This window comes from Haliotis rubra, unplaced genomic scaffold (assembly GCF_003918875.1).
Source record: "Haliotis rubra isolate DU_JTF1 unplaced genomic scaffold, ASM391887v1 Scf1214, whole genome shotgun sequence".
NCBI lineage: Eukaryota > Metazoa > Mollusca > Gastropoda > Lepetellida > Haliotidae > Haliotis > Haliotis rubra.
This window is the reverse complement of record NW_025765131.1, coordinates 50,722-61,315: the sequence shown is the minus strand read 5'-3', so window position 1 is coordinate 61,315 and position 10,594 is coordinate 50,722. Positions and strand designations below refer to the sequence as shown.

The 10,594-nt window shown below is 41.0% G+C and overlaps 1 protein-coding gene and 2 long non-coding RNA genes across 4 annotated transcripts in view; all 3 read right to left on the bottom strand.

Moving 5' to 3' along the window:
• The window catches only part of LOC124265658, a 15,510-nt gene extending 7,532 nt beyond the window's left edge, over positions 1 to 7,978 (bottom strand). The window contains exon 1 of the long non-coding RNA XR_006895503.1: positions 7,679 to 7,978. This is a non-coding gene — a long non-coding RNA (uncharacterized LOC124265658). The remainder of the gene's footprint in view (positions 1 to 7,678) is intronic.
• LOC124265631 overlaps positions 1 to 10,594 on the bottom strand; it is a 175,757-nt gene that overhangs the window by 151,004 nt on the left and 14,159 nt on the right. The window lies entirely within an intron of this gene.
• On the bottom strand, positions 1,098 to 3,146 carry LOC124265653. The gene is made up of 3 exons (XR_006895501.1): positions 2,221 to 3,146; positions 1,740 to 2,153; positions 1,098 to 1,119 (listed from the first exon to the last, which is right to left on the bottom strand). It is a non-coding gene; the product is annotated as an uncharacterized LOC124265653 (long non-coding RNA).

The following is a 10,594-nucleotide window of genomic DNA, read 5'->3' as shown; positions in this document are numbered from 1 at the left end:
ATCTGTGCAAGCAATATCGCTAATGGAAGAAAATAGAAGGTGAGGGTGTCATGCAGTTTTTACAGATCTTTGCATACAACATCGCTGTTGGGAGTAAATAGAAGGTTAGTGTGTCACACAGTGTTTTTATGGATCTTTGGGCACAACTTCGGTATTGGGAGAAAATAGAAGGTAAGGATGTCATACAGTGTTTTTATGGCTCTTTGCATACAACTTTGCTATTGGGAGAAAAATAGAAGGTAAGGATGCCTCATACAGTGCTTCTATGGATCTTTGCATACAACTTCGCTATTGGGAGAAATAGAAGGTAAGGATGTCATACAGTGTTTTTATGGATCTTTTGCATACAACTCTCGCTATTGGGAGAAGATAGAAGGTAAGGGTGTCATACAGTGCTTTTTGTATGGATCTTTGCATACAACTTCACTATTGGGAGAAGATAGAAGGTAAGGATGTCATACAGTGTTTTATGGATCTTTGCATACAACATCGCTATTGGGAGAAAATAGAAAGTAAGGATGTCATACAGTGTTTTTATGGATCTTTGCATACAACTTCGCTGTTGGGAGAAGATAGAAGTTTAGTGTGTCAAACAGTGTCTTTAAGAATCGTTGCATACAACATTGCTACTGGGAGAAAATAGAAGGTAAGGATGTCATACAGTGTTTTTATGGATCTTTGCATAAAAAACATCGCTATTGGGAGAAGATAGAAGGTTAGGGGAAATATTGTGATAACGATCTCTGTACACAACATTGCTTTTGTGAGAAAATACATTTTTCGTGTGACACTGTGATAATTTAAAAGGTTTTGAGAGCATAGAAGGTACATGTGACAAACTGACTGTTACTAATTGTGAGCATCAAACTAAAGCTCTGTACTTTTGTGTATCAATCGTGTCAACAAGATCATGATTTTTCTGTTACTGGAGCATTGGTTGTAGAAGGTTGCACTTGAACCATCTACAAATATTTCATAACAATAGACGTAATAGTACAAAACTCAATATATTTATTTTCATTACTAGCTCATATATATTCTTAAATGTGAACAACATATTTAACAAAACGATAAAATTCAACATTTGATAAGGATATGACGTATGGCCTATTTAATATACTGAGTCAAAAAAGAAACTTCACAAAATGTAATTTGAAAAATAATGAATAATTTTTCTCTGATGATACATCTATGCATCCGAAATGGGATCCCTATCTTTCGACTCTAGAAAAAACGTTAGCAAAACCCACTCAAACCCATCCATTCGTCGTGCAAATGACGTTAGTGCCAAATCAGGTTTTGCAATAGAGCACGTTTTGGTATGCACTTGGGAGAAGGCTTCGTGGTCTTAGGAACCAACCTCAGAATTTGCAGGAACTTGGCGCTGCCTTGCAAGAGCAATGGCGCAGAATCCCCAACCACTTGTTCACAAGCATCAGGCAGTCGATGAGGAGACGGTGTTTGGCAGTGGTGAATGCGCGGGGAGGCCATACACGATATTGAACTGAGAAATTTCGCATTTTTGTTCTTGTGGACTTGACATTCTGTATACCCATGTTTTGAACGGCGGTGCAGCCTAATGGAACTGATTATGGCACTGTCAGTGTATCGAGTACATCACACAGATCTCAGCAATGAAATGATAACAATTTAACCATCTTACCATCTCTTGTTCTTTATAGTGCCCTGAAGAAAGAATGTGAAGTTTCTTTTTGACTTAGTATATATACTTGATATACTTTGATATATATATTACTGAGAAAATAGTGGACAATGTATCAAACATGGATAATTATATTCATCGTGGCAATATCATCCACACTATATTCACACACACACGTCACACCCATACACACACACGTCATACCCATTACACCCCCACCCCGCCCACCCACCCTACACACATACTCATATTTATTACCTACAAGGGCGAAAATAGCGGGGTTCATATTTTTCTTACAGTCGCTCGCGCTCAGGAAAAACCATTTAGGCACTCGTGTCGTAAATAGTCTGACATGGTCACATATGACCTATAATATCCTCTATGTATAAACACACTCATACATACACTGGAGGAATATTGTGGCATGCAGCGTTAACCAACCATCAAAGAAAACAGGTATCCAATACCAGAGGAATATTGCGACATGCGGCTTAAGCAACCATCAACCAAAGCAAAACACTGGTATCCAATACCAGAGGAATATTGCGACAAGCGACCTTTAACCAACCATCAAACAAACAAAACACTGGTATCCAATACCGGAGGAATATTGCAGCATGCAGCGTTAACCCAACCATCAAACTAACAAAACACTGGGATCCAATACCAGAGGAATATGGCGACATGCGGCGTTAACCAACCATCAAACAAACAAAACACTGGTATTCAATACCAGATGAATATTAATGGCATGCAGGGTTAACCAACCATCAAACTAACAAACACTGGTATCCAATACCAGAGGAATAGTGCGACATGCGGCGTTAACCAACCATCAAACTAACAAACACTGGTATCCAATACCGGAGGAATATTGCGACATGCGGCGTTAACCAACCATCAAACAAACAAAACACTGGTATCCAATACCAGAGGAATATTGCGACATGCGGCGTTAACCAACCATCAAACTAACAAACATTGGTATCAATACCGGAGGAATATTGCAGCATGCAGTGTTAACCAACCATCAAACAAACAAAACACTGGGATCCAATACCGAGAGGAATATTGCGACATGCAGCGTTAACCAACCATTAAACAAACACAACACTGGGATCAATACCACAGGAATATAGTGCGACATGCGATGTTAACCAACCATCAAACTAACAAACATTGGTATCCAATACCGGAGGAATATTGCAGCATACAGTGTTAACCAACCATCAAGCAAACAAAACACTGGGATCAATACCGGAGGAATATTGCTGGCATGCGGCGTTAACCAACCAACCAAAAACAAAACACTGGTATTCAATACCAGATGAATATTAATGGCATGCAGCGTTTACCAACATCAAACAAACAAAACACTGGGATTCAACACTGGAGGAATATTGTGATTGCTGATGATGTTAAGAGGGGGATGGGGGTGAGTCATCAGTTTGTATATAGACATATATTATGCAATAAATATCATGCTAGTATGAAACCAATATCACAAAGTGGAAAATATTCACATATGTGAAACCAATATTACAACAAATTAGAATAAATTATATTTAATCTAGAACGCCTCTTACGATTGTCAGGGTATTACTGAACAAGCGGCTATCATCGAACAAAATTCTATTATTTCCGTATATTTTTCTCAATTTGCAATGGTATTACAGCTTTCCGTCTGACAGGCGATGTAGCGTCAGAGCTTTCAGAGAATCTTACAATTCATTTCACCCGTTTCCACGAGAGTTTCAACAGTCATTACCGAAAACTTCGGGACAAAAGGAAGGGGAGGAGAGGTGTGCCGCACCCTGCCAATTATATACAGGGCAATACAACAGAACATATCTTTCACCCTCAACATCCTCACTACACGGAAGACATACCATCTCATTTACGTTCACATTTGTATATCTGCCGGTTCCAAATGCAGAGGAGCAGTACCTGATCTGAATCTGGGGAAGGCAGAGCCCGGTATGAACAAGGGCATACACATACTCACGTAACTTTCACAGCCATACACATCCTTAAACATTCCATGCGATCGTAGTTTATTACCTCCCCGTTCTACCGCTTGGCGGTACTAGGCTCCTACCAACCACTCACATAGTTCTACATACAAATATCTCGCACACACTCACATACACGTTTAACACTAACATCAGCTACCACACTCAGGCCCCATTCATTTAACCTTGCTTTAATTCGTTTAATTCCAATTTCTCACACGTCCACTCGCACATCACACCACATAAAACATACTTGTTTATTCTGAAAGACATTTTTCTAAAACGACTAGCATTGCCTAGCAATTGTCACACCCCATTAATCCCCATTCCCACAACGTTGGAGGGATCCCAACCCCATGTCCCCATTCACTCGTCACGCAACGTTAGATCCCCACGCTGCACAATACCCAATTTCCCCCGCCGTGATATTGCTGGAATATTGCTAAACGCGGCGTAAAACCAAACTCGATGGTCAGTCTTAAAGAACGATGGTGGACAGCATTTGCAGCGGAAACCTCCCGATGACCCCAGATAGAGTGAGTGAGTGAGTTGAGTTTTACGCCGCACTCAGCTAATATTCCAGCTATATGGCGATGGTCTGTAAATAATCGAGTCTGGACCAGACAATCCAGTGATCAACAGCAGCACGAGCATCGATCTGCGCAATTGGGAACGGATGACATGTAGTCAACCAAGTCAGAGAGCCTGACCACCCGATCCCGTTAGTCGCCTCTTACGACAAGCACAGTCGCCTTTTGTGGCAAGCACCGGTTGCTGAAGACCTATTCTTCCCCGGATCTTCACGGGGTACCCCAGATAGCAGTCAAAGGTAGTTAATCTCACGACTTTGGTGAGAGGGCACTCTGCTGAGAAAGCTGCCCCACCTTACACGTCATGTATCAGGCACCATTATGTTATTTAGTTACTAAAATTTCAGTCACATAAATCAATGTTAGCCGATACTAAAAGTGCCATAAGGACCAAATGAATGTTAGTCTTAAACAACACGTTTCTTGGTTCTCTAATTGGACCATGAACATGATTTTTAAGAATCTGTAAACAATTCCGTTATTATCACTACTGTCCATGTTGAAATAAATAATTTGCATGAAAAATTACCCCTCAACCCCCATAAGAAAATACATACATGTCAGTTATGTAAAGAGATCAAATAATAATTACTACAGAGCTACAATTTGTGCAGAGGCATGGGCGATAGTAGGAATGTGTTGCAATTAGTAATATTTTAAACCCAAATAAACAGAATCGTAAAAACGCATACCTTACCATCAACCGATAAATGCTATAATAATGTTTATAATGTTAATGATTTTGCACCAATGTATGCGTTTATCTTTTGAAAAAGGTGACAAATTTTGTCTTCAAACAAATGACGAGAAGTCGATCGAATGATCGTCTGTAATGTAATAGTAAATCGTGAAATATATTCATCCCTATTTTTTATATGTAAGAAACGTATCTTAAAACGTATCTTTTATCAATACAAATGTACATGTATTATCATATTTGATAAGATACCGAGAAAATACAATTCATGCTTGCTTTTTATACAGGAACAGTAACTCGAGTATCAGGGTTATCCCGAAGAGATAAAAGAGATAAAAAGATCAGTTGTAACATAGCGTACCTTGACTTGTTTGGAATTTGGGACTGTTTGGAATAGCCCAACATGACTGTTTGGAATAGCGTGGATAAGGGTGTTCGGAATAGCCCGACACAACTGTTTGAAATAGCCTGACAAAGGGTGTTTTTGGAATAACCCGACATTGCTGTTTGAAATAGCACGACATGACTGTTTGGAATAACCCGACAAAAGTGTTTGGGAATAGCACGACGCGTGGCTGTTTTGGAATAACCCGACATGGCTGTTTGGAATAGTCCGACATGGCTGTTTGGAATAGTAACCCGACATGGCTTTTTGGAATAACCCGACATGACTGTTTGGAATAACCTGACATGGCTAGCCGACATGACTGTTGGAATAACCCGACAAGGGGTGTTTGGAATAGCCCGACATGACTGTTTGGAATAACCTGACATGGCTGTTTGGAATAGCACGACATGACTGTTTGGAATAGCCCGACAAGGGTGTTTGGAATAGCCCGACATGGCTGTTTGGAATAACCCGCCAAGGGTGTTTGGAATAACCCGACATGGCTGTTTGGAATAGAATCTGACATGGCTGTTTGGAATAGTCTGACATGGCTGTTTCGAATAACCCGACATGACTGTTTGGAATAGCACGACATGGCTGTTTGGAATAGCCCGACATGGATGTTTAGGAATAACCCGACAAGGGTGTTTGGAATAGCCCACGACTATTTGGAATAACCCGACATGACTGTTTGGAATAGCACGACATGGCTGTTTGGAATACATGGATGTTTAGGACAAAACCCGATTAAGAGGGTGTTTGGAATAGCCTGACATGACTGTTTGGAATAACCTGACATGACTGTTTGGAATAGCCCGACATGACATGTTTGGAATAACCTGACATGGCTGTTTGGAATAACGACATGACTGTTTTGGAATAGCCTGACAATTTACTGCTCCTGAATAGCCCAACATGACAGTTTAAGGAATAGCCCGACATGGATTGTTTCACGAGAATAGCCTGAGAAGGGTGTTCCAGAATAACGACTGACTCTTTGGATTAGCCCGACGCTGACTGTTTGGAATAACCACGACAAGACTGTTCCGGAATAGCCTGAAGGTGTTTAGAATAACCATGACTCTTTGGATTAGCCCGGTGACTGTTTGGAATAACCCGACAAATTAATGTTCGGAATAGCCTGAAGGGTGTTCGGAATACCCTGACATGGGTGTTTGGAAGAGCCGACAAGGACTGTTTGGAATAGCCGCATGACTGTTTGGAATAACTGAAATGGCTGACAATAATACGACATGGGTGTTTGGAATAACCCGACATGACTGTTTTGGAATAACAACATGGCTGCTTGAAATAACCCGACATTACTAGTTTGGAATAGCCTGACAAGGTGTTTGGAATAACCCGACTTGTAGCTGTTTTGAATAGTCCGACATGACTGTTTGGAATAACCTGACATGACTGTTTGGAATAACCAACATGGCTGTTTGAAATGACCCGACATTGCACTGTTAGAATAGCCTGATGACATGACTGTTTGGAATAACCCGACATATCTGTTTGGAATAACCCGAATAAAAGGCTGTTTGGGAATAGCCTGACGCAACTGTTTGGAATAACCCGACAAGGCTGTTTGGAATAACTCGATAAGGCTGTTTGGAATAATCCAAGAAAGAGTGTTTGGACGAGTCGACAAGATTTTAAAGAAGAGAAGAAAGTTTGATAATGTGAAATATCTTATAGCAAAATGATTGGTAGACAAGTCTTACTTGCCTTGATGTGTATCTTTGATTCCCGGTTCTTTGTCAGTATTGCTTATTGCTTCATATAATAAAACACAACAGGAATGGGAAGGGCGGGGGTATGAATGTTAGCTGTTCGGTAATACCCTGACACCGATCTACACAAGAAGGGGAATCCTGCTTGAATGATTTTGCACATTTTGTCGAAACACTCGATTCTGAGTCGTTTCCTCAGAGCTTTCACTGTGACATATTCACATCAACTACTGTGATAATTTCAATATATGAATAATTGTGTGTGGATTCAAAAACCTTTTTCGGTATGAAAAATCAATAAAAGCTAAAAAATCTGGTTTTGAAACAATTTTTTACATTTTGTGTGTTCACTTCTTCTGTGTCCCTTGACTTGCATCACACGTCATTAGAATCGTATCATTTACTGTCGGACAATTACATCGTCTACAGCAATAGTCTTCATCATGCTAATATTAGTGTGAGTATTTAAAATGTTTTCCAGTCTCAGGAGGAACTCAGGAAAGGGTGAAAGCAGACATCCGAAGAACTTGGTTGTATTTTGTACACAACAAACAGAACACAAACCGAACCCTTCTATGTCCGCTTCACTCACTTCCTTGAAACAGTTGATAGAAATATCTCCGTTACACAGATAACTTCACACAACCTCATGGCTGACTTCACACAGTCTCATGGCCGATTTCACAGTTTCATGGCCAGTTAATTTTTCTATTCCAGCGCTTGGTAGATGAGAGAGTCTTCTTTGTGTCAGTCATGTCGATGTCCTCCCCGCTGATCAGACTCATGGACAGAGTGTGGTCAAGGAATACCGGCGGCCCAGCACTAAACATGGGGAAGAGTGGCTCACTGAACTCACCATTACACTTGCCTAGAACAACCTGTCTGTCCAAGGTCGATGAATGCCAACTCTGTCCCTCCCCCACATCCAGTACAACGCCATAGTGGAGGGTGGCCTGTGTGCCAAGGGTGTTGGTCGGATGGTGTTCTGGTGACACCTCGCCCCTGCCCCTCCCTCCACACCCAGGTACCAGATACTCTCCCTGTGTGATGCTACATCTCCCTTCACGCGGACACACCAGGAGCGGTGGCGCTGTCCATAAACATACAACCAACTGTCCACCTGTCCTGCCTCACACAGTCCCATCTCTAGCAGGACTGGCAGGTACAGCCTATCATCCACCCTCAATTCTGGTTTCTGTCTCCCAGTATCTGGGGGTGGTGGGTAGGGGTGTGTGGAGGGAGGAGGAGGATGGAGGAAGGGGGATGGGGAGCTACAGGTCCCTATGTACTTCTGTAGTCTGTTCTGCCCCTCATCCCGTGTGTCGGGCGGCGCGAGTTAACTAGCTGACCGTCTGTCGTTACGTGGCACCTCCTCTGTGTTCGCCCGTGCCGCGTCCAGGTGGAGTTTAGGACCTGGAATAAACATTGTATTTGTTGTGTAGCAAGTTTATTTCACTGTTTGTCACAAACTGAGACACAGAAAGATATTTACTAAAATATCGGCAGATTGTGGATTGTTTCCCAAACAGTGCGCTGAATGTTTGTCTGTGTTTTCATCCGTGTAGAATATCTCCCACTACTGAGCTATATTAGCGCTAATTATTACGTAAAAATATTACTACGAGAATTCAAAATGCAATTTCATTAAGAAACAAGTGGATTAGTTTACAGAAAACGTAATATAAAAGAATTTTTAGTACACTTCTGATTTACCCCCATTGTTGTGATATCTGCCAGACGTGGACGATGTTCGGGAGTAAAATACGATCTCAGTGAAGTGAATTTCTCAACAAAAGTGTTTGTGGTGTAGATTCTATATGAATCTGTCACATTATATAAACAAATAAACTTAACAGTATCGTGTTTTAGGGTAGTTTTGACATTTTCTGTGTTCATCATACACCACATGAACAGGTAACTTCTATGTCCGCTTCAGTCACTTTCACAGTTACACCGTCAGTCAGTGTGTCGCGATATGTTTACAAACGCTGGTCAGAGATGAATGGCCAAACTTTTGTCAACTTTCTACGTTATTCAAGTGTTGAAAGAAGCAGTTCTATGGTTCTATAATTGTACTGACATCAGTAATGGTTTGAGATTCAGTTAACGCCGACAGATGCGTTTTACAGCAATGAAGACGGTTGAGGGGAAATAGCACACATGTTTTACTTCGTTCTGTTGTTTGAACATTTCACTTTTATCAGGGATGGAAAGTTGAATAGGCTGTGTGAAATTAACTCATAACCCAATATATTTGAAATATATTTTACATGAACTGGTTACAACTATGTCAACTCTTTCACTGATAGACGGTCACAGTCTCGTTGAGCGAGTTGAGGTCGCGCTCTGCGCGCGCGTATGTGTGTGCGTGTGTTTAGTTTGCCGATGGTATTACACACCATCACAAGTGATGTTTATCAAATTCACGCTTGTTTAAATCTCGTAGACAAAACAGACTCGACTTTGCGAGCGGCGAGTTTAGTTTTACGCCACTTTTAGCAATATTCCAGCAATATTACGACGGGGACACCAGAAATGGGCTTCACACTTGTACCTATATGGGGGTCGAACCCGAGTTTTCAGTGTGACAAGCGAACGCTTTAACCACTAGGCTTCCCACCAGACCTGACTTTGACTTGAGGTCCGACCGCGACTAGAGCACACGATTTTCGTTATTAGTTATTTGGTCTATATAATCTCTTTTTGAACCATGTCTAGGAACATCATCGATATTTATCTATCTAAATGCTGATGATATACCTTTACTGAACATTATTGTTTTAGAAAAGTAAAAATATGAGAATTTAGAATTATCAGCACCGACACTAAGTCTTTTAATTTGTTCAAAGTGAAAAAGTACCTGGTACCAGTAGAACAGTTCTCCTCACTCCAGGAACTAACATGAAGTGGATACATAAACCACATGCAGGAATGCCCTCGCTGTTTAAGAATATATTTTCCTAACCTGTGGCACGACAATTAACAAGTTCTTTTTTTCTAGAATTCTCATTTCTGAAAATAGTCGAAGTGGGTGGACATCAATAAACTAATTGCGAACTAACGACTTAAATGTCTGGGCAAAACATTTCGAGAAATTATCGATTACTACGTACAGAAGACTCTGTTTGAGAATAAAGATGTGAGCTGTCTCCCAGAGTTGCAGATAGTCTGTTCTTCGGTGGAATAAGCAGTATGAGCTATCTATTACCTATAAAACTGAACTTGTTTCAGAACATGTGCAAATACGCATGCACAGTTTTAGGAAAACCCTCTAGAATAACAATCTACTGGGGTTTACACTACGTATCCTTCTCATCTAGCGGGCACGTACTTCTTCAAATCTTTGGTAATGATGGGGAGGTTCAATGCCGGAAACTAAATTCGCGACGTTTCTCGATTGAATGAGCAAAGCCTTGGCGGTACTTGCAATTCAATGTCATGTCTGAATGAACATAGCCGTCTCACTCCAGAGGCTCACACAAATTACAAGTAAAACAGGATCAACGTG